This window comes from Prosopis cineraria, unplaced genomic scaffold (assembly GCF_029017545.1).
Source record: "Prosopis cineraria cultivar Desert tree isolate PC_DT_omini unplaced genomic scaffold, ASM2901754v1 PC10, whole genome shotgun sequence".
NCBI lineage: Eukaryota > Viridiplantae > Streptophyta > Magnoliopsida > Fabales > Fabaceae > Prosopis > Prosopis cineraria.
The window spans coordinates 18,252,047-18,272,679 of NW_026555341.1; the positions used below are offsets into that span (position 1 = coordinate 18,252,047).

General features: G+C 32.9%; 1 pseudogene; it reads right to left on the bottom strand.

The window, feature by feature from the left end:
* Positions 1 to 1,061: 1,061 nt before the first annotated feature.
* LOC129322476 (malate dehydrogenase-like) lies at positions 1,062 to 20,478 on the bottom strand (annotated as a pseudogene).
* Between the last annotated feature and the right edge of the window lie 155 nt (positions 20,479 to 20,633).

Consider the following 20,633-nt stretch of genomic DNA (forward strand, 5'->3'; position numbering starts at 1 on the left):
ATTCCCAAGAAAATTTTGTCAAAGGGCCGATATAACAAAGCCTATATAATAATTAAAAGAAAATTAAGTATATATTATTAACATAACATAAATATTTTAATATATATATATATATATATATATATTCATATTTAATTTTACATACATATAATAAAAATAAATATATACCTTTATTTTTTAAATTTTTTCTTATTAATTTTTTCAAAGAATAAGAATAATTAATTATTATATCTATGATAAAATTTTTAACAATTTTTTCTTAATAGAAATTATCATTAAATTGGTGAAGATTTCATTGTGAGCATAGAATAATTTAAATTTATTCTTGAGATCTAAAATTTATTCAATATAAAAAATATATTACTTGCTTACTGAATTTAATATTTAATTTTTTTAATTAATAATTATAATAAATAAATATATTAATATAATAATAATTCTCAATTGTCACAAATTTTTTATGTCCATGAGATTTAAAAAGTAATTTTATATCATATGCAGTAAAAATCATTCATATAATAAATTTCAATAGTTTGATTATTAAAAAAAAGTACTTTTTTTTTAAGCCCATATCTTAGCCATGATCTCTTAACTTTTGGATAAGTGATTTTAGGGTAGATATTAAGTACATAACATTCAATATATCTTAAAATTTTTGTTGTAGTACTCAATAAAGTTTGTTAGTAATAATTCTCATAATTTCTTTCATCAAATATAAAAAAAAAAGTAAAATTAAATGATATCAATACTTTAAAACAATTATAATATTACCTTATTAAAAATAAACAGATCTTATGATAACTATATTTTTAAACTATTGAAATAGTCCAACTATATATGCATAAAAGAAGACTATAGAATTAAAATGAGAATTTCATCTAAATATCTTAAAGCTTTTACAATGTGCTAATTTGAGGGGGTTAAAAATATATAATTTTTATATTTTATTAAAAAAATAAAAAAAGTTAGAAGAGATCATAACCTTTGCTGGTTCCCTGTCCCCACCTCAGGGAGGGCAGATCATCACAAGATGAAAAAGTTCCAAAATATGGTAACTAAGCTTTAGAATAGTCCAAATTCCACTAAAAAATGAAGCTTCTTGTGTCCATAAACAGTTCCTCTGCAGTCAACAAAGTTGCCTTATTCAAAATTGAAATTACCTTCATAGAAACAAAGAGAACTACAATGATACCAATCGAAAAGCAGTCTAAGAAAGGCATGAGAATGCTAAAGCCTTTTCCTCCGAGAGCTCTTCTGATGTCAAATCCATTTTATTCCTTGAAAACTCATCAATGGGAAGTCCTGACAGAAACAAAGAAAATCAAGTTAAGATGCAAGCAAGGTATTAAACATCGGATGAGCTATTTAACTGATTGAAATCAAAGGTCAAGAATTTAATAGGATTAAATCGAAAATCAAACTAAAATGAAGTCAATTATAATAAAATAATATATATTTTTATTATATAATAAATAATAAATATTTTATGAAAAAACTAATACAAATCTATACAATTTACAATATAGGAACAATTTTTTCTCATCTACTTGTATGTCCCTATTTTTAACCTAAAAATTATTACTATACTTTTTACTTTTTCAATATGAAGTAGACATCAATCTGACAATCACCTCAACTTTTTGAATTTTCCTCATACATTGGGTTACACATTAGTCATTTGGTCTTCCATCTTCTTCTTTCTTCATCTGCGAGCTGCTTCTCTCTTCAAAACCTTAGGGACGACGGACGACAGCGGACGAGACCCTCCAAGCTTGAAGAATGGACGATGCAATGGAGAGGCCCGTGAAGAAGCTCGACTGCTCGTGGTGAGGAAGAGGTCTGAGAGGTAAGAGCAGAGAACAAATTGAGAGGGCTTTTGGCATTGGGCGAAAGAAGAAGAACGAACGAAGGCAAGAACAAGACTGAGAGGCACAGAGATTAGAATTCAAACAAGACATGAGAGATCAAATGACTCATATAGGGCTTCTGGCTTTTTTTATTTTTATTTTTTTTTTATTTTTGATAATTTAACTCCCAAATCGATGTCAGGTTATAGTTAAAAAAAAAAAAAAAATCAACCCACCTGACCCGAACTTGGGCGAGGTTGTCAGGGTTAATCTCAAGTCATCCGTTTTAACCTGGGTCAATCAAATTCAGATTGGACAAGAAAACTGGACTAGAAAGGCCAGTTCGGTCTGCTTTTAAAAATCATAGATACAAGCAATGAAAGCTAAATAACTGCAATTTCGGTGGCGCAATGTGTATTTTGTAAACCATGTGCGGCTTTCATAAGTACTTTTGATGAATGAATCCATTTTTCACCAAAAAAAAAAAAAAAAAAGGATAACTGCAAAAGTTGCGAATGCCAACTGCTGAAGTTGAAGCGAGACGTCATTCAAGAAACTATCATCTCTCACACCAGGACACCAAATAGTCCCAACTAGCATTTGACAAAGAATTGGGAATTCTTGATTGATTATTATTTCCCAAATGGGCTGCAGCAGTAAAGAGAACGGATACCAATACCAAAATAATCATAAAGCGGCTATTTTCAGTCTGTGATTGAAAGGGAGTAGATCTTCTAGCCCACACGACACACCATGAACTACGGTGCATCAGGCATAATTCTAATTAGCATTGCAATTATGAAAACTCTAAATAAGGTGTCCAACAATTTTTTTTTTTTAAACTTTAAATCAGGTTAGCATAAGTCTAGCAGTGGCAAGGGATAATAGCAGTTATTAAAAAAATGACAAAAAGTCTGTTGTCCTTATCCATATCCATGTGACATTCAAAAGAATTTCGCGTTGGTCTAGCAATTATTACACCTTGACCCAAAAATCAACGGCATTATTAAAGCAACCAGACTCTTACCTTGAACTATCTTCCAGTCGCTACTTTGGCAAGTGACAGGGATTCAGGGAATGAATAAGTTAGCCCAGCAGGTATGCTGTTAGAACCATCAGAATATACTCCCATCGACGCCCAGGTGCCCTGTATTTAAATTGGACAAATAAAGCTAAGCATGAGACTTTTACAGATTTTCAAATAAAAATAATGTAAATGCTATCCTGCCTCTGGAATTCCAAGAAATCACGAATGTGGTCACAAGCAGCAGATAGAACACTTGAAAGCTTCCTAGCTTTAATAATTGCAGCACCACGTTGTTGAACAGTAGTTATGAATTCCCCATTCAACCTTTAAAAAAGAAACTAGCTTCAATTCTTTTGGTCTTCAACAAATCCAAAACTGGGAAACTAAAACGGAAAAAAGAGAGTGGAAGGAGCTAGTTTAAAGCATATAAGTTTATCCTTGTACCGCACATCATCAGCAAGAAGTTCACGGATTGGCTTTTCCCCAGATGGGGTCTTTACTTTTGAATGGTTGGTGTCCGGATATTGAGTTGATGGATGATTACCACAAATGATAACATTTTTCACGTCAGAAACTTGAACACTCAGTCTGTCAGAAATTTGGCCCAATGCCCTGTTATGGTCAAGTCTAGTCAAACAAGTGATGTTTTTCTCAGGAATAGATGGTGAAAATTCCTTAAAGATCAATGCATTTGTGTTGGAAAGGTTAGCAACAACAAGGACCTGCAAGATAAAAGAACTAAAATGCTTTTAAATGTTGTATCAATTACGTAAAACTGAAATTATTTTCATTCTAATGTCCCTCTCTGTTTTTTTTTTTTTTTTATGGTGAAAAATGTCATACTACAGCATCATGCATATATCATATTGCTCTCATTACTATTATTATTACCCTTTAGAAATCAATATATGGACAGTGTTTGAAAACACAAAAAAAAAAAAAGATTTTAATGCCAATTGATCACTGTATAGAATAATATAATTGAAGAAATATCGAAAAAATCTTCAATTCTTTTAGAATAAGGCATCAAAGAAATGAATGGCTATTGATTACCGTGAGAAAGGTTTGTAAAATGATGAATTCAGATGGAATAGTTACCTTGCAGCAGGGACGGAACCGCATGGCCAAGAAAATATTGCATAACAAAACCCCAAAGTATGCCCTCATTAAAAAATTTCATGTGCTCCTATCATTTCAAAAAATTCACTTGCCTCCTTATAAAATTCACTTCTCCCATATAAAAATTTGTGATCTAAAAGACTAAACAATTTATCCCATCAAAAAATATTTTTTATTTTATTATAATTTTTACTTTATGCATTCTTTTTAACATTTAATTTTATTATGTTATATCCTCAATAAAAATAACAATTATTTATAATTATTTTTATAAAAATATTAATATATTTTTTAAATATAAATTATGCCCTCACCAATTTTTATTTTTGAATCCGTCACTGCCTTGCAATTTGTAGAAGCATGCTTAACGAGGGCAGAAGCCTGGGCTCGTTCGTAGAGGCATTTTTTTTGACATCACATCTTTTCTCTTCATGCCATCCTTTCTTGGAAACCATGGCCGCAATGTTGACTCTAGTGCATGCCTCGACTACATCAGCTGCAGCAACAACACCTGGAACAAATAAATTGAAAATAATTCACAATCTAGAAGATCATTTAAACAAGTAAAGGTTCAGAACAAATCAACACTAGCAATCAGAAGGTTATTTATAAATTCACAAACATTTCACAAGAAGCAAAAATCAGACCTTTAACGAGTGGGATTGCAGCATCCACCAACTCCATTTTAACTCCAGTCAAAGAATCTGCCGCCGGAGGAATGAATATCAACCATGTGGAGGATTATAGGCTAGTCTGGCCCCAGCTTGACTCCCCTAGCAATCATAGGGACCCGTGCCTATCCAATTTTGTCCTAAATTTCCCAAAATATTATATCAGTATACAGTGCAAAACCAAGAACGGACATCACTGTTGGACTGAGACATTTCACCGTGCCATCTTTCTTCAGTTCTTGCATATGAATATGAGAAACTATTTCTATATTAATCTAGATGCCAGCTCAGTGCATCCTGAAGCAACCAATCATCTCATGCAACAAAAAGGAAATGGATGATTCGGCTGATCATTCAGGAACATTAATAATTGCATACAGATATAATTCAAAACTGGCTTTGATATGATTGCAAACGATTGTATCATCAATTTTTTTTATGAACCAAACATAATTTTTCATAGCAAATTATCACTAAAAAATAATAGAAATACTGCTGCATAAAATTCTAAATATTTATGCTCGAGGCACTAAATTACCTCCAAGGTACTACAAAACTCCAAGGAAAGAAAATAATTTCTATAATAAAACAGACAGACAGACAAAGAAACTCTCAAGTACGAGGAACATGCTAAGAAGATATTTGGAAACAATATGTTAGAGAATGTAATTAAGTATTAATTATGTAATTAGTTATACTGTAGATAAGGATAAGTGGCCTGTAGATATTTGTATATTCTCCATACATTCTCTCTCAACGTGTCAGCTTGCTCCTCAGGCTACCATTGATGGAAAACCAAACCCTGAGTATAAGACTAGTGTGCTGTCGATCATCTACTTGTAGGATGGATTTGTAACACAATAAGCATGGATATTAGATCGCAGCTGCTTCACTACTGCGCTACTTAGTACCTGTGGAATAGTGCAAAATCTTTGACAAGAGCCTCAACTAAGGCACGAGTCATGGTGTTCAAGTCGGAGCTCTAAAGGACATAGAAAAATGGGATAGGTATCTGTCAATAACTTAATATTCTTAAAATAAATATCATTTATGCATTGTAAATATGTTTTAATTAGTTAGATTCGTTGTATCTTTTCTCCTTCCTTGTATCTCGGCCTGTCCCAATATTTAAGGCATATATCTTTCTAATTTGCTTCTCTATATTTGTACATATTCCCTCAAAAAGGTTCAGAGGAATATAGAATCAATTTTTCCCTCAATTATATTCCTGGTATCAAAGCAATAGGAGGGAAAACACAATTCTTCTTTAGATACTGAGTCAGAGATGAGTCTTCAGCTGGAGCAAAGAAAATTGCAATCAATGATGTCGCTGGTGACAGAGGATTTTGCTGCAAATGGGTCGGCGCAAGTCATCTCTTCTAGTCTTGAGACATCTCCTCTTGAAGGTCGTGTCAAACTGGGTTTTATCTTAGGTGAATCTATTACCCCTCCAACGTCCAACGTCAAGGCTTGGAACAAGTGAAAATCTGAAAATGCCCTTCTCTTCATGGCTTATAAATGCTATGATTCCAACCATCAAAAAGAGCTTCATGTTTCTTTCTATTGCCCAAGCTATTTGGAAAGCCGCTCGTGAAGCCTACAGTGATGGTGAAAATGTCTCTCAAGTATTTGACATAAAATAAAAAACTCTCACTCTCTATCTAGAATGGTCGAGTTTGAGTAAGTATTATCTCAAAAAAAAAAAAAAAAAAAAATCTTTGGCAAGAACTAGACTTAATAGTGATGATACATGGTGCCATCTTACTGGCATTGCCAAATCTCAAAAAAAAAAAAAAAATTAGAAAAGGAGCAATTATATGAGTTACTTGTAGGTTTAGATGTTGTGTTCAATGATGCTAGAGAGCAAATTTTAAGCACAGAACCTCTTCTATCTGTTCAAGTAGCGTTTACTATACTAAGAAGGAAAGAATCTCAGCAAAAGATCATGCTGAAAGGGGACTCTATAGCATGATCTATGTTTCCTAAATCATCTTCTGCACTTGCTGTATGTTCAAATGAGCAAAAGAATAATAAGGGACATCTTACTTGCGATCATTGCAGCAACGTGGGGCACACTAAAGACACTTGCTAGGATTTACATGGAAAACCTCCTGATTGAAAACCTCAAAAAAGTAGAGGTCATGGATATATAGTTGAAGCTTCCAAGGAACCTAGCATGTTTGCACAAGATGATTTTCTAAACAAGATTCTGGAAATGCTTGTTGCCATGAAAAGGAACAAACAACCAGTTGCAACTATGGTTAAATGAGGTAATTTCTCTCAAGCAATATCTACCATTAAAGGTAAGTGCTTAGGGAACTATTGGATTATAGATTCAAGTGCATCTGATCATATGACTAATAATATTACATTTTTTACAACAAACATCTCATGCAAGAAACAACTTGTTGCAATTGTAGAAAATTCTAATTGTTTAGTGGCTGGTATTGGCAGTATTCATATTTCTACTACCTTAACTTTACATGAGGTTCTTCATGTTCTTAAGTTAAAGTATAGTTTACTGTCTGTTGCCATATTCAAGTGTATTTTTCAAGATTTATTGATGAGGATGATGATTGACAGTGCTAGAGAGTTTGATGGGCTTTGCTACCTAGATAAAAGTGATGTTAAGAGTATTAAAACTTGTAATCCCTAGGTCTAGTGAATTAGAGTTATGCCACAAACGATTAGGTCATCCTAATTTTCATTATATGTCTCAGGTGTTTCCTTCAAATGTGCTCTAATAAAGACTCATCTACTTTTTATTGAGACTCTTGTGAACATGCTAAACATCATTGCTTGTCCTTTCCTAGCCTTCAATATCATGCATCCCATCCCTTTACTACAATCCATAGTGATTTGTGGGGTCCTTTTAAGACTCCAAACCGAACTCAAACTAAATAGTTTATAACCTTCATTGATGATCACACTCGAGTAACTTGGATTTTCCTCCTAAAAGATAAAACTAAAGTTATCAAACTTTTATTGCTTTTTACAAAATGATTTGAACGCAATTTTACACTAATATTTAAATCCTTCAAAATGATAATGGCACTGCATATTTCAACAAAAATCTCTCCACTTTCCTTGAAGATCATGGAATCATTCATAAAAGCACATACCCTTACAATCCTTAACAAAATGGAATTATGAAAAAGAAAAATCGTCACATCCTTGACATTGCTAGAACAAGCCATGGCACGAAAGGGAGTTTAAATTTTTGTGAGACTTTCTGTGCTATGTGCCGCAGCAGATATGTCAATGCACCACGGTGCATGTGCAAAAATTAGTACTTATCAGATGCAAAAATAAATTAAAAACAAAAGAAAGAAAGAGAGATGATGAGAGAGTAATGAAGAAGAGCTTGTGTTCTGCTAGGGCATGATCCTTAGGTCATATTGGAAGCATTTGGAACTTGAATCATTATTGGATAAGTTTCACATTCTTTCTTTCCTCATTATGCAAAAATTTGGACTTATAGGGCAATGGGGAGTTTTGATTTTGATTTTCTTAGGTTTAGACCAAATCCATTGGCTTATTTAAGGTTTTGGAGAGTTAAATCAAACATTTAACCCTAAGTTTATGAATTTTATGGTGATTGAAAATTTGTTGAGGGTTTGGACGAAACCCTAGGCATGTCTAGAGATTTGGAGATAATATAGGGATTGGCTAGTAATTTTGGTGAGTTAGGATGTTTAGTAAGATGGTTTAAAGTGTTGGGAATGATTGATATTATTAGAAAAGAAATTTGAGTGTTATGGGTACTTATAACTAGTAAATTTGGGGTTATCCAGAGTGATAATTGATGATTGTAACTTGATTGTGTAAATTGAGTTTGCTCGAGCTTATTATGCATAAAGGACATGTAGAGCTAACATTGAGCCATGGTAACCCTTTTGTGTGACAAAGGGTTGAGGTAACAAAATAATTTACACTATTTGATTATATTGCTTAAAACTATTGTGAGTAGATATGTTAATTTAAACATGAGATTTGATATTTAAACATGAGATTTGATAACCTTTCATATTATGAAATGTAATTTTTGTGCATGTTAAACGAATTGCAATAATTGAAATGATGGAAGTTTTATATAGACTGGTTGAGAAATTTAAAATGTATATGTGTTATATATGATGAGTGTGAGCATGATCATGTTATAGGGTAAGAGTTTACCCATAAGAAGGAGTAGTAGAAGCCCATATAACATGTATCTTTCTTAGTGTCTAGTGAGGCATGATGTTGGAGATTTTCTCCTTAGTATCTATGTGGGATATAGCATTGGAGAGTGATACTCCTTAGCATAAGTGATATTATGTTGGAGTAATGACACCCCAATTCGTGCACAAAAAGGGAAAGACCTAGTCTGAAAGTGAGATAAGATACCTTTGGCCAGGTGATCCTATCACTGAAGGCGAGCTCGAGCCTTTGTGAATGTGCACTTGGTCCAAGAACTATAGTTTCAATCAGGGTGATATGGAGGCTCAGATGATAAAATGATTATGCTAGTAGTAAATGACTTGCATTCATTAAAAAGGAATTGTTGAATATGCTATAGTAGAAATGAAAAAAGATTATCTGAAACTTTGCTAAAAGTATATTTTACTGTTTAATAGCATTATTCTCTTATGGTTTTGCATGCTAATTAATAGTAGTGAATTATTCTATTACTGAGATGTTTATCTCACCTCGTGATCATATTTTACAAGTGAGGACTTTTGGTAAGGGCAAGGGAAAGGAAGGGGCAACTAAAGAATAAAGAGCAATAGTTGTATAGCTCTTCCTTTTCTTCTATTTGGGTATTGTAATGAATATTTTCCATTACATAATGTCAACTTAGAAACATGACATTATTTGGTTTCCTTGTATGAATTTGTGATAAGTTAATGTATCTTGGTCCAAGGTTGATGTTGTGGATTAAGTATGTGTGCTTGGCTAAGTTACAATTACAAGTAATATACTTGAAGTGCTTTATATACCAAAATGACCAAATTGATATGTGTGTTAAATTTAATTCACCCCTTTGTGTTATATCAAATGAGAGTTTGGTGTTTATTTTGAGTGTGATTGCTTACTTGTGTGATATGAATGAATTGTTATATTATGTGGTCCATTTAAGATGTTCAAAGTGTCTTTGGGGGTAATGGCATTTGGCATTGTGAGTTGGACACTTTTGAATGTGTTTTGAGGTGAAAACCAACCATTTTGGGTTTAAGTTCATCTTTTTAATGGATGATTGTTTGAGTGTGAGATCTGCCATAGTTAGAGGGCTCAAAGAGCTTCGTGTGGACACTTCAACTGCTCAAATAGAATGTCGGATGGCAAGGTCTTAAGATAAATTTAAATAAATGTTTTTGTAAGACAAATTAGGTCTTAATATGCTTGTTAAGTCTATTGAGAAATATTTTTGTTAGGCTTGTCAACTCTAGAGATCAAAGCGTTTGCCATTTTTTGACTCAGGCAGACATTTATTTCTCTTGTGATGCCAAAATTCTTGAAGTTCATTTTGCTAAGTATTTTTACTTAAAGCTTGTTTTTCTTTATGCATCAACACCATTAGACCTAATTCATACAAATCTTTGGGGTTCCTCTCCAATTCAATTAGTTCATGGCCATTGGTTTTACATTTTTATTGATGACTTTAGTCAAAACACTTGGCTATATCCTCCTAAACATAAAGGAGAAGCAATCTCAATGTTTAACCATTTTAAGAATCTAGTTGAGAATTAATTTTGTAGAAAAATTAAGAGCATCCAAAGTGAGATGGGCACTAAATATAAGCCTTTTATGTCTATTTCTCAAGAGCATGCTATTGATCTATGGTATACATGTCCCTATACCTCCCAACAAAATGGATAAGCCAAAAGTAAACATAGATACACAGTTGAGAATGGTTTGTCATTACTTGCACAAGCTCATATGCCTCTTACGTACCAGGTTGAAGCCTTTTAGATAGCTATGTTCTTAATCAATCGAATGCCCACACATGTTCTTAACAATCAAACACCTTTGTTTTTGTTATTCAAAACAGAAATGGATTACAAAAGCTTAAAGCCTTTTAGGTGTCCATGATGCCCATGTCTCAAACCATGCAATGATCATAAGTTTCAATTTCAAAGTTAGAAATGTGTTTTTCTTAGCTATGCATCATAGCAAAAGAGATATGTGTAATATCTCAATTTAAATTTTAATAATTAATTTGGGCTAAAGGAAATTTTGGAGAATATTTATAGGTAAGTAAATTAATTAAAAGATGATTATTGGAGCTAATTTAAGATAAAATTCTATGTTGACATTTTTAGAAAATATTATTATTATTACTACTACTATTATTGTTGTTATTATAAAGGGGGGAGAGAGAAGGGGGTGGAAGAATGGATTTATTTTTTTTTTTTAATACAATTGGCAAGCCAAAGCTTGAGAGAAACAGAAATAACAAAAAAAAAACCCTAATGGTTAGAGCATAAGCTCATATCACTAGCCATAATTTCTTGACAAAAAGTCGATATGTGAAGTAGGAGACTCTATCCTTTCTCAACCATATGTGTGTTCCTAGCCAACAAATCAGCACAACAAATAGAATCATACCCTGAGAAAACAATTCTAGGGAGAATGGATTTATATCTATTGGCGTTGTATGCCTATGTGTGTAGGTGTATAAAAAAAAAAGAGGAAGGAAAGTAAGAAAGGGGGGAGAGAGCATGGCCACACCATGTTTTTTTAAATAACACATAACACCCTTATTTAATTTTCCCATTTTGTTTCCTTCCTCTTCTCTACAATGGTGCCGTGAGCTCGTGATAGGGGAGAGAGTTTTAGAGATTTTCAATGATCATGCTCCATAATACGATATTTTGGGCATGATTTCAAACTTTTTTAAATTATGTAAGTGTTCTAATTTTTTTTTCTTGGTTGCTTATCCTCCCTAGTTGCTAATTTCTTAGAAGTGGCAAACCTAGGGCTTGAAAGGAAGATGAATTTTTTTGCAAATAAATGTTGTTGTTGAGGCTGTAGGTAGTATAATAAATTATCTAGAGTATTATTTTGTTGATGAAGTTTGAATTTGAGGCTTATAAGTTAAACTCTAAACTATTGTGGGTAGATTTTTGTTTAATCTAAAAATATATGATTTGTAATGTTTAGATGATTATTTAGGATGAGAAAATAAATTATTATGGCTATAAATATAGATTATAGACTTGAGACTAAGTTTGTAATTTTTGGATATTTTAGGTGCGAATTTATGAAATAAAAAGAGAAATTTTGATAAAAAAATTCATTTAAAAATTGATTTTAGCTTATTGATATTTATTGACGATTAGAATAGGAGTTAGAATTTTTACTTGAGGGCACTAATCTTAGACTAGTATTAATAATGGGATTAAAAATTATATTATACTCTCTAACTTTATTCTTAAAGTTGTTTTTATTAGTTTTAGTAATTGAAACTAATATTTATAAAATAAAATGTTATGTGTAGATTGTATTATTGGTGAAGGTTTAGTGGGAAAGAAGTTGTAGGGATAATTTTTGATAAAGCCATAAGGTAATCATGCTTTAACTTATGATTAGTGTTACTTACTATAATTTGTGTGATTATTGAGAAAATTTATAAATTGTTGTTGAGAAATTATTTTGTTATATTTATACAAAAAATTGTAGAATTGTGAAAATGTATTTTTAAATGTTTTTGCCATGTGGGATGTTATGTTGTAATATTAGTGAAAATAAGAAAATTGTAAAGATTAAAATGTTATATATTTGTACATTGTCGATGTGTAAATTGTTTGACTCTTGTAGCAAGTGTTAGGAGATTTCTTGTTGCATTTTTGTGCTATATGGTACGCTCATATTGAAGGCCCAATAGGTAAATTGTAAGGCTTCAAATTAGTCTACCTTTGGTCAGGTGATTTAGCACTGAGTGAGAGTTATGGCTCAAGATTAATAGAAAAAGATAAAGATGGTTGTTTGTCATGCATTACAATATTTCTTCCATTTTGTTAAAATTATATAATTGTTATTACCATACTTAACAAACACATATAACTGTTTGTATACATTATCATAAATTAGCATTGATTATTGGGACTTTTAAGTCTTATTATGTAATTAATAATTTTCAAAAGAGGAGTGAAGTGTGGTGCTTGGAAGAGTCCCTGAGGTTTAGTGGTGTGAATTCACTATCTCTTTCGGTATTTTGGTTTATGATTTTAATGATGTTATATTACTAATGCTAGGGTTTTTTTTATCAAAAATATGTAATATTATAATCATGTCCTTCAAACTATTTCTGTTTTGGTATACTTTGAATGATTGTAACCTTAATGTCTAGTTTATTTTAGATGGTTTGAAATAGCATGATTATGAGGTCATATATTTGGCTTATTTTGGAAATTGATTAAGTTGTCTATTTTGTTTAAAGATTTATGGTTTGCACTTGTTGGAAATATAAAGTTGGAAAAATATGATCTTGGCCTAATGGCATATGAGATGTTAAAATTTATTTGAGAGGTTGTGTTGTGCAAACCAAAGCCAAATGTTATATGCTTTTATAATGGTTTTACTGATATAAATTTATTTGGTAGTTGTAACCCAACTATGGTTATAGGTAGGTATAAGTAGTAACAAAAATTATTTTGTGTTATTTGGAAAGGTTGATAAGTGGTTATAAGATTTTAAAATATATAACTATTTATATTTTTCCTATTTTATTTTGTTTATCATGTTATTGGGATCATATGGGCATTTCACACTTGTTTTGTTTTATAAATATTTGGGATTTCAAATGTTGAAAATGAAAATTTAAGAAGTTTAGTTCTATTTACTATGGTAGTATTTATTTATCTAACTTAATTGTTTCTAACATGTTAGAACATTTTTCCCTTATGATAGTCATTTTAAAAAGGTGCAATATTTATAAACATATATTTTATCATTTTCTATCATGGTAGCCCCTCTTCCATCATGGTAGTGTTTCAAGTTACATAATTATTTTAAAAAACAGGACCAATTGACTTTTATTTATCATGATAGATATTTTTCTACCATGGTTAATTTAATTGTTTGAAGAAAAAAAATTTAGGGTGTTATAATATAATACCTAAGCTTGACTAAATGAATATATGTTTCCTGTCATGTTGTGTTTGATGCTTATGTGTTTTCTTTTGCTACCAAATTTATTAATCAAAGAGCTCTAGAGACAGTTGAAACCTTCTCTGTTCCAATCAAAATTTCTTCAACTAGCACTAATACAGAGCCTTCCTCATTGTTGTATCATGATTCACATGACTCTGTTCCTCTATTTCCATTTCTGAGAATGGCCTCACCATCTATAATTTTTTATAACTATCTTCTGATTTTGTCTTTAATCAAAATTAAGGTCTTTCATCATCCTCCAAGCAAGTTTCACCAATGCATGCCATGTCATTACTTGACTCTACTTCATCACTAATGGTTCCTTACGTGATTATTAATGTTGATGTTTACATTCATCAAATGGAGACTTAGGATAAACGAGGCATATTCAAGCCCAAATACCCATTTTTGGGTTTTTAACTTCAGAGGATCCAACTTCTCTTCATCAACTTGTTGAATCTAATTATGTACGTGAAGCACTCACTACTCCTCACTACTAACAAGCTATGGTGGAAAAATTTAAAGCCGTTTAAAGAAATCAAACCTGACAACTTGTTCCATATGATCAATCAAAGAAGGTGATTGATTATCAATGGGTCTTCAAGACCAAGTTTAAGGTTGATAGTTCTTTGTTGAAGCACAAAGCCAAACTCATTGCGAACGGGACTCAACAAACTCTTGGGTTTGATTACACAAATATGTGGATGATATCTTGATTAGCTTACTTGAATTTTTTTCATTCAGAAGCTCAATAGCTTGTTTTACTAAAAGACTTATGCCCTATTCATTATTTTCTTAGAAGTGAAGTCTTTTGTGATAAGTCTAGATTATTTTTTAGTCAAGCAAGATATGTTCTTGACATATTAAATAAATTTTATGTGTTTGATGTTACAACTGTGAGTACACTTATGGTAACTTATAGGCAGATCTCTATTAATGATGGATAACTATTAGGTGATGCAACCAAATATTGTCAAGCCATTGGAGCCTTACAATATCTCACCACCATAAGGCTAGATGTAGCTTATTCAAGAATAAGCTAAGTCAATTTATGTCTAAACCCACCAATGTTCATTATTAAGCTATTAGAAGGATATTAAGGTGCCTTAAAGGGACTTATAGCTTAGGATTGTTTACAAAACCATTTGTATATTTGAGTGTTGATGCCTTCACTGATGTTGATTGGGCTATGTATGTTGATGATAGAAGATCAATGGCTGGATTTTGCATTTATTTAAAGAATACTTTAGTTATATGGGCTTTTAGGAAACAACTTGTTGTGTCAAGATCAAGTATAGAGCCTGAATATAAAGCCTTAATAGATACAATATCTAAAGTTAATTGGCTTTGTTATCTTTTATATAAGTTAGGGTGCTTTTTCTAGAAGGCCTTCTCTTGTGTGGTGTGATAATGTTAGTGCCAATGCTTTGACTACTAATCCAATTTAACGTGCCAGCACAAAACATATAGAAATTGATTTGCATTTTGTCAAAGATTAAGTATTGGCTAGAACTCTTAATGTGAGATATGTTCCTTCACAATATCAGCTTGTAGATTGTTTCATTAAAGCCTTAGCTTTTTCTTAATTTTCAACTTGTAAAAGCAAGCTTGGAATGATTGTTACCCATTCCCATTTGAGGTGGGAACGTTGGAGAATGTAATTAAGTTTTAATTATAGATATTTGTATATTCTCCATACATTCTCTCTCTATGTGTCAGGATTGTATCGGCATCATTGTAATATAATTGCGACCATCTTGTACTACATATAGTAATGAAGGGAGCTAGCTTGAATCACAAGTCTGAGCATTTTTATCCATATTCTAGATTTTCATTCTCAATATATAAGCCCTAAAATCCTAGCAAACAATCAAAGCATAAAGAATGGAACTTTGAAAACATACTTTGGAAATTTTAAGAAAGATTATCATAAATGACCAAACTGTTCAATTTTAGTTTCCATTTTAAAGAAGAATATTGATAGGAAGTTTCTAGAAAATTCCAACTCCTTATAGAATACTTTTACAAGAGCCATCATTTAAACACCACAAAAGTAAGCAGTTGTAATTCATTCACAAAGTGAAATCATAACTCATATAGCACATCAACTTACATGTTAACTATTATATCAAGTTATCAACATGTGTTTCTTGTTTGTTCAAAGACAAGATGGAAGGTGCTAGCACAGTCCATCGCAAAGTGATAAAAAATGATCTCAACACTATAATACCAAGAAGTGATGTGATCATGCATTTTGTAACATGAACTAAGAAACTTTAAGGCAGTAATAAAATGAAATAATCCTAAATCCCACATAAAACATAACAAAAAGACAAGTACTTTTACATTAGTTTCTTTTCCTCTCATGTTCTTTGGCAATACCAATCAACTACTTCAAAGTCTCAAAAGCACATAAAATCACAGGCCTTACTATAATCCACAGGCAAATATCATCATAGAATTAGATCTGAGGCCATATCATATCAAGATCAACAATAAAACATGATACCATAGATCTATCATATAAAGCATGCAAATAAATCCAAAACTAAGTTCAATTGAGCAGTAAAGTAGAGTAAATGTCAAATCTAGGAACCAAAATACCAAGAAAACCACACTCTAAAGATCAACACTCCAACAAAGCTACGGAATGACACACCAATGGAATTAGTGAACTAGGAACTAGAATACTTAAAGAATCATGCTCTAGCAATCTGCACACCAATGATCCACACTCTAAAAGAGTCATGGTTCTAATTAGAACGAGACCACATCCTTATGGAATTAGTATGGAAGCACACCCTCGAATTGAATAATAATGGTAAAATTATATTGGATCTTAGGATCTAGAATGTGATATTGCAGGCATAGTACACTTGTCAACTCCATTATAATTCAAAAATGAGTATAATAAGAAGAGCTCTAAGGTGCATACCCACTATCTAGCCGTATATTGAGACTTGAACAAATACTAGGAACCTCACAATACAACATAGAGCATCAAGTAGGTATCCCAGAGCCTTTTAGGCTAAGCATCACCATGTATCTCGAGTTCTTCAAGAGTATATTCGAAGTACTCAAGGGGCATTTGTCTAACAGCTTTGATGACGAGCTCTACGAGGGCAATAAGACTGAGGCCAACTCATAGCCTTTAGAACCAAGTATATCTAAAGAGCTCGAGAGGCACTCCTCTTATAACCCCAAGGATGAGCTCTACAAGGACAATGAGCTTGAAGCTAACTCTTGGCCTTTAGAACCAAGCTTATCTAAAGAGCTCAAGGGGCATTTTTTTGATGACTCCAAGAATGAACCCTGTAAAGATTATGAGTTAGAGGCCAACTTATGGCCTTTAGGGCCAAATACAGATGAAGAGCTTAGGGAGAAACTACTTGATAGCACCTAATGGCTGATAAATTAGAGGCAAGCTATATGCTTTTAGGATCAAATAGAGAGTAAGATTGACACCCGAAGCCCATCATTGAGAATGAGCTAGCTTCTTAAGTAAAACAGTCACTTGAAACTTTGATTAAAAAGAGCTAGGTCCCCAAGTTCCATACCGCATGCATTACGAATGTATAAAAGATAGAACAATTAAGTATCCATACAAACTCAACTTGTGACGAACTCAGCCAACTTTGTATGCAAGAGGCATTATTTAGGCAAAAATCTAATTTTGGCCCCAAGCCCAACCATTTGGACTAAAAAGAGTCATTTTGGCCCAAAGCTTACTTAAAACTTCTACAAAAAAGGTGGTTGAAAGGTAGACTTGGCCAAGCAATGCAGCTTTTCAAAAAGCAAGAGTTGAGGAAGTTATGAAGAAAACTATAGCTAGTGGCCTTAAACAAGTGCAGAATGAAGCATAGAAAAAACTGCCACTTGATGTCTATAAAGGAAAGAAGTCACACACATACCAGACCTCTCTTCGACACTACACACAACTATTCAGACAATCTCTCTAAACACTTACCAAGTGCAAAAACCTTGACTCTATGCCATCCTTTACTTCGCCCAAAGTGACTCCTTTTATCCTTCAGTAGATTGGACACATCGCCCTTAGCGTGCCACGCATCCAGTAGCGAGAATTGAATTCTCCAACAACTGGTAGAACTCTAATTCCTAACGAAAGAGCAAAAACAGTGCGCCAGTGCTTTTCCTTTTAGTTTTCCATATTTTATTTTCTATAATTTTCTTTTTATCATTATCAATATGATGGCCACTCTCACAATGCAAATCTTGCATGTTTCTCGATCTTTATTTCTTCATTCACTTTATTTTTAAGCACTTGTATTTGGGAAATTTATGGTAAAAAATCTCAAAACTCACCATTTGATTTTAGAAGTAAAGAATATCACACTTTTTGAAAATACGCTCCTCTGACGTGCCTACACACCAAAAAACCACCAAAAACAGTGTGTATCTTGGGAAAGGATAGCCCTTTAAATGGCCTTCAAATTTCTCAATAAATTAATCTCATGGCTACCTATTGTACATACCTTGAAATATTAGAGAGAGAGAGAGAGAGAGAGAGAGAAGAGATTATCATATCCCACTTCTACTTTAAAATATTTTCCATTTTATGAAATTCTTGCAATATTTAAAAATATTAAATAATTTGAATTATTGTTAAAGCTAATAAATTGTTTATCAGACTATTCTTAAATATATTTTTTTCACTAGTATGATGGAGCATGTCTTCAATATTCTTAAAGATTATTGTCAAGTTTTATGCAAATGTTAGAAGATACTCTAGTTATTATCATTTTATTCAATCTTGTCTATTTTAATGAAATTGATTGATATTCTTGTTTCATTTCAATCAATATAAATTAAAAATTATATATATTACTATTAATTAAAATAAAATTTGTAGAGTACATAAGCCAAGTGCGGGTGCACTCCCTTTTTTCTAAAAAAATAATAATAATAATATTCGAGCTTCTAAGTCACATAAGGCAAGCCTAAGCTTAAGGGAACAAAGTTACCTAATTAACAATATTAACTACAACAGCAAAAGGAACAAAGGCATAGGAAATCATCGGACTGTATGATCCTTCTGCAACTATCCTGATGTTACCTTCTGTCGGCCCTCGGGGGACTCCAATGAATCTGGGGATCCTCTAGCGAGTGAAAAATTCTGCTCTTTAGCTTCCCATTAATGGTGTCCTCGATCAACAAAGCTAAGCATCGGTGCTTGATTTCAGTTGTTGAGGGAGAGCAATTTTCAAAGACCTGTTTACAACTCCAAAGATCTTGACCCATGGCCACTGTGTAAATCTGGAATTGCCGGATTATGATGTGAATTCCACTTAAGCCATCTCTGCAAATTATCACGAAAAAAACTTTGGCACATGTTAGGGTTAATCAAAACACCCCAAACAGTTTTTTGCTCGCTCACAGTCAAGCAAGATATGTAAAGAATCTTCCTCACTTCCACACTCAAACAGGCAAAGATTACTCTCAGTATATCCTCTCTTAGCCCTGATACTTGTCATAGGAACATTTTCATTTTCTCAAGAATAAGCCGTGTCCTCGATCAACAAAGCTAAGCATCGGTGCTTGATTTCAGTTGTTGAGGGAGAGCAATTTTCAAAGACCTGTTTACAACTCCAAAGATCTTGACCCATGGCCACTGTGTAAATCTGGAATTGCCGGATTATGATGTGAATTCCACTTAAGCCATCTCTGCAAATTATCACGAAAAAAACCTTTGGCACATGTTAGGGTTAATCAAAACACCCCAAACAGTTTTTTGCTCGCTCACAGTCAAGCAAGATATGTAAAGAATCTTCCTCACTTCCACACTCAAACAGGCAAAGATTACTCTCAGTATATCCTCTCTTAGCCCTGATACTTGTCATAGGAACATTTTCATTTTCTCAAGAATAAGCCGTGTCCTCGATCAACAAAGCTAAGCATCGGTGCTTGATTTCAGTTGTTGAGGGAGAGCAATTTTCAAAGACCTGTTTACAACTCCAAAGATCTTGACCCATGGCCACTGTGTAAATCTGGAATTGCCGGATTATGATGTGAATTCCACTTAAGCCATCTCTGCAAATTATCACGAAAAAAACCTTTGGCACATGTTAGGGTTAATCAAAACACCCCAAACAGTTTTTTGCTCTCTCACAGTCAAGCAAGATATGTAAAGAATCTTCCTCACTTCCACACTCAAACAGGCAAAGATTACTCTCAGTATATCCTCTCTTAGCCCTGATACTTGTCATAGGAACATTTTCATTTTCTCAAGAATAAGCCAATGCTAGAACTTGTCCCATCTCAAATCAATCAGGTTAGTTTCCAATCGCTGAATGAACTCATAAGCAAACTTAGTAGAGAACTTACCAACCGAGGTGACCAACTATCTGTAAGTATCCAACCATCTTACCGAAGCTCTTGGATCACCAATAGTTCTTGAATTGGTGGTATAAGCTATGAGTGGTTGATCAAGATTAGTCCAATTGTCCCACCAAAAACTAATATCACGACCACTAACAATTTTCTTCCTCTTGCCTCTAAAGAAATTGTCCCACACCTCCACGATCCCTTTCAAAGTTCTAGATTGGGAAGTTTTCTTGAGGATGAGAATTTCCCGTCCCTTGTCACATTTGTATTTAGCCTTGGGACACTTGACCCATAAGCTGTCGGTGTTACACAGAAGCTCCCAACAGAGTTTAAACATGAAAGCTTTGTTTTGCTGGTGGAGATCTTTAAAACCTTAGGTCTTTTAATTTTCTCCCAAGCAATAAGAGCTATCTTGATGAGAGCGATGCACAATGTCATTTGCTAAAGAAGTGCACGCCCGCGAGCACATGCTTTTGCATTTTGATCAAATAT